The 5,000-nt window shown below is 51.0% G+C and overlaps 2 non-coding genes across 2 annotated transcripts; both read right to left on the bottom strand.

Moving 5' to 3' along the window:
• Positions 1-574: 574 nt before the first annotated feature.
• Positions 575-731, bottom strand: LOC137929204 (5.8S ribosomal RNA). Its single transcript, XR_011108771.1, has one exon. It is a non-coding gene; the product is annotated as a 5.8S ribosomal RNA (ribosomal RNA).
• An 816-nt stretch (positions 732-1,547) lies between these two features.
• LOC137929189 (small subunit ribosomal RNA) lies at positions 1,548-3,451 on the bottom strand. The gene has a single exon (XR_011108757.1). It is a non-coding gene; the product is annotated as a small subunit ribosomal RNA (ribosomal RNA).
• Positions 3,452-5,000: the final 1,549 nt, after the last annotated feature.

Below are 5,000 nucleotides of genomic sequence, written 5' to 3'. Positions count from 1 at the left end.
AAGAAAACATTCACCGCCTGCCGGTCGCATCCGTCGGAGACGCGTCGTCTGTGCTTCCGATATATTTTATTATATCGTATACACGAACCGATGAGCTCGGACGAAGACCGCACTACGAAGACTCGCGTCTTAGCGATGCGTGTAATCTTTTCACACTCGTTTCATATTCAATACAATTCGATATATTTAAACGGACCGTAAACGCGCTCCGCGCGTACGCGGACGTGAGGGGTGCAGCACCCCGCCGTCCGTCGTCCGTCGCGAAGAACGTTCAACGGAAACCGTCAATTGTTCGAAAGAGCGCGCGCCCGCTCGCCCGCGCGCGGTAGTGCGGCAGCGGCAGCGCGACGACAGCGACGGCGGATAGTGAGAGAGAGAGAGAGTGAGAGCCGCGGCGGCGCGGACGAGAGACTCTTATTAGAGATCGTCCCATCGCACCGTCCGCGAGCTCGTTCATCACCCCCCACCAACCCGCCGCCGCCGCGTCGCGCGTCACCGCCGCGCGCATCGACCGGCGCGAGCGCACGTAGCGCGCGTTCTACACCGAACAGTGTGGTTTTTATATTTTAACAGCCGGCCCTCAGACAGGAGTGGTCCTGGATATTTCTCCACGGACCGCAATGTGCGTTCGAAATGTCGATGTTCAAATGTGTCCTGCAGTTCACACTATGACGCGCAGTTAACTGCGTTCTTCATCGACCCGCGAGCCAAGTGATCCACCGTCCAGGGTAATGGTTTTTTCTTAATGTTGTTATTACTTACGGTAGCGGCCTACGGCTCTCGCCGTCGGCCACTTGATTGTCCGTTTTTATGTATTAACGTCGAAAGTTGGTCGAATTCATGTGCGCCGAGGCGTTCATAAAGAAACGGCACCGAAAAAGCTTAACGCCCCGACGCGAATCCTTTAGAATGATGAACGACGACGACCCGCGCACCCCCCAACGAGCTGGCGTGACGCACGACATTGTCATCTTTCTAACCGCTTAAATTTCGTTTTGTATAGCGCCAACCGACAATAAAGGGCCTGAGCTAGGCAGTGGGGATTTTCACCGCTTCGAACGCTCCGTTTGGTATGCCCCGGTCGGCGCTCGTCTCTCGGCGTTTTTCCGCCACCCGGCCGCTTCGACGGCGGCGGAGGCAGCGGCGGCGGTAGCACTTTCGACGAATGCCACCACCGCCACCGGCCACCGCCACGGCGCCGTCGCCGCTGCGCCGTTAGGCGTAATAGACGCTAGAGACAATTATTTCACATTTTATTTTTTATACATATATACAAACACGCACACACACACGCACGCACACGCGCGCGCGCTCGTCCGCATTAGATACGAACAGCAGCGCGCGCGCGTACGTACATATATATGTATATATGTCGTATATATATATCATTATGGATGTATTACATATATATATGTGTAAACACGGTATGTACGAAGTCGTCGTCGTCGTCGTCGTCGTCGTCGTCGCAACAGCAACAACAGCAACAGCAACAGCGGCGCAACAACGTTCGTGAACATATCACGCGTCTCGCACACATACACACACGTTAATGATCCTTCCGCAGGTTCCCCTACGGAAACCTTGTTACGACTTTTACTTCCTCTAAATGATCAAGTTTGGTCAACTTCCCAGCAACGCCGACGGCCGTGAAGCCACCGCGTGTCGGTCCGAAGACCTCACTAAATCATTCAATCGGTAGTAGCGACGGGCGGTGTGTACAAAGGGCAGGGACGTAATCAACGCGAGCTTATGACTCGCGCTTACTAGGAATTCCTCGTTTATGGGGGATAATTGCAAACCCCAATCCCCAGCACGAAGGAGTTTCAACGGGTTGCCCGGGCCTCTAGGCCAGGGAGAACATGCTGATTCCTTCAGTGTAGCGCGCGTGCGGCCCAGGACATCTAAGGGCATCACAGACCTGTTATTGCTCAATCTCGTGCGGCTCGAAGCCGCCGGTCCCTCTAAGAAGAATTTTAATACGTCGCCAGTGAGTTGCGCCACCGGAGCGGCGCACACCTAAATGACGACGCCTATTTAGCAGGCTAGAGTCTCGTTCGTTACCGGAATTAACCAGACAAATCGCTCCACCAACTAAGAACGGCCATGCACCACCACCCACCGAATCAAGAAAGAGCTGTTAATCTGTCAATCCTTCCGGTGTCCGGGCCTGGTGAGATTTCCCGTGTTGAGTCAAATTAAGCCGCAGGCTCCACTCCTGGTGGTGCCCTTCCGTCAATTCCTTTAAGTTTCAGCTTTGCAACCATACTCCCCCCGGAGTCCAAAATCTTTGGTTTCCCGGAAGCTGCCCGCCGAGCCATCGTAGTAACGTCGGCGGATCGCTAGATGACATATTTACGGTTAGAACTAGGGCGGTATCTAATCGCCTTCGAACCTCTAACTTTCGTTCTTGATTGATGAAAACACCTTTGGCAAATGCTTTCGCTGATGTTCGTCTTGCGACGATCCAAGAATTTCACCTCTAACGTCGCAATACGAATGCCCCCAGTTATCCCTATTAATCATTACCTCGGAGTTCTGAAAACCAACAAAATAGAACCGAGATCATATTCTATTATTCCATGCACGAAATATTCAAGCAGCATTTTGAGCCCGCTTTGAGCACTCTAATTTGTTCAAAGTAAAATTGTCGGCCCATCTCGACACTCACCGAAGAGCACCGCGATAGGATTTTGATATTGAACCGCCGTTTTACCGACGGCTCACCGACGATATGCTCCGCAGACGTGTCAGTATCACCGCGGATGCGGTGCACCGACAGCGCGGCGCACAAATGCAACTACGAGCTTTTTAACCGCAACAATTTTAGTATACGCTATTGGAGCTGGAGTTACCGCGGCTGCTGGCACCAGACTTGCCCTCCAATTGTTCCTCGTTAAAATATTTAAAGTGTACTCATTCCGATTACGAGGCCTCGTAAGAGTCCCGTATCGTTATTTTTCGTCACTACCTCCCCGTGCCGGGAGTGGGTAATTTGCGCGCCTGCTGCCTTCCTTGGATGTGGTAGCCGTTTCTCAGGCTCCCTCTCCGGAATCGAACCCTGATTCCCCGTTACCCGTGACAACCATGGTAGTCGCAGAAACTACCATCGAAAGTTGATAAGGCAGACATTTGAAAGATGCGTCGCCGGTGCTGGACCATGCGATCGGCAAAAGTTATCCAGATTCATCAAAATTAACGACTTCGGACGCGAGGCCCTCCGTCGATTGGTTTTGATCTAATAAAAGCACTCATCCCATCACTGGTCAGAGTTCTGATTGCATGTATTAGCTCTAGAATTACCACAGTTATCCAAGTAACCGAGGTAAGATCTAAGGAACCAAAACTGATATATTGAGCCATTCGCGGTATCGCCTTAATACGGCTTGCACTGAGACATGCATGGCTTAATCTTTGAGACAAGCATATAACTACTGGCAGGATCAACCAGGGAGCTAGCTAGTAGAGCTAACACACACCAACACCGCACATACGAGAGATATGAGGGTGATGATGATATGATAGACGTGTGACAAGCGACGCGTCGGACGTTCGAAACGCCGTGACGCGCCGGTGCCTAGGTAGCTTTTTGCGTGCGTGCGTGCGTGCGTATTTATTACAATACACACACAACACCACACCGCAACAACAAAATGAATTCGTTTTTCTATCTGTTCACGGAGGAAAATGTATATCTCAACACTCGCCTCGCGTTCGTCCAGATTTACTTTGGACGCGGCATCGCGTCCGATTCATCGGAACGTTCTTTGACGAGACACATACAAATCTTCACTTTTATAAAATATCGTTTCGCAAAACGAACAATGACCGATTTCCAGCCCGGTTTTAGAGAGATCCGAAATCCTTGATTTATATATCATGATCGACCGTCGCGCGACTAGCGCGCGACGAGCTCGTTGATGCGATGCGTTAAGGGCCGCCCCGAAGTCGACTCGGGAGCCCAACGCCGTTCGCGTTAATTAAACGAGACGTTCTCTTACGCCTTCCGCTCTTACATAACGGAGACGTCGTCCGACACAGTTTACGGTGTGTTGTTGTGGGGAGATGATCCCCTTTTTCTTCCCTCCTCCGCCGCCGCTGTGTCGTTCGTGCGTTTGTCGGTTATAGAAGTTTCAGTTTCGGGCGTTCTCGTTGGTGGCGCGCGTTGTTTGTGTATCGGTGTTATTAGTTTTGTTCGATTCGCGCGCGTTTTCTAAGAATAATTTTTAAATTTTTTTTTTTTTTATAAAAAAAAAAAAAAAAACTAAATCTAAAAAAAACGCAATCTCCGCAAACAAACTAACACCACCACCACACACACACACACCCCACCAACCAAAAAAACACACTCCACACTCCACAACCACCAACAAACAAAACAAAACAGAAGAGCATCGGAGAGAACTCGATTCGGCCGACCGGCGCGTCTCGCGCCAGTCCCATGTATATGCGGGAACGACTGTATGCGTCTCCGCGTAGCGCTATAGAGCGTTCGCGTATCGATTGCATACCACCGATCTACATATCTATATCTGACCCTGATCTCGATGTCATCGTCGTCGTCATCATCATCATCATCATCATCATCATCATCATCATCATCATCATCATCATCGTTCGACCCGATCGCGGATTGCGCGTAGCCAGCCGCCGATGCGTTCGCGTATCGATTTCTGAAAACGACAGAGTCCGGTCCCGTTCGCGTATCGATGCATAAATTTCGTGCTGATGACGATCGCACTCTTTCATACGCGATGTCGACTGAGACAAAGAAAGGTGTCGTCGTCGTCGTCGTCGTCGTCGTCGTCGTCGTCGAGACGGTAGCGGTCCGTAATAAAGATCGTGCGGCCCGGCCTCGGGGTGCGGATAGTCACTCGGGCGTTCGCGTATCGATTTCGGAAAACGACAGAGTCCGGTCCCGTTCGTGTATCGATTTTCTAACGTGATATCGTCCTGATTCCGTGTGTTAAAATTACGATTAATGTCGATGCTAAAACTTTACT

This window comes from Battus philenor, unplaced genomic scaffold (assembly GCF_028537555.1).
Source record: "Battus philenor isolate CCGP_79_NKW_IND1 unplaced genomic scaffold, ilBatPhil1.0.hap1 SCAF_44, whole genome shotgun sequence".
NCBI classification, from domain to species: domain Eukaryota; kingdom Metazoa; phylum Arthropoda; class Insecta; order Lepidoptera; family Papilionidae; genus Battus; species Battus philenor.
Note: the sequence above shows the minus strand (reverse complement) of the source record. Positions and strands in the feature narration are given on the sequence as shown.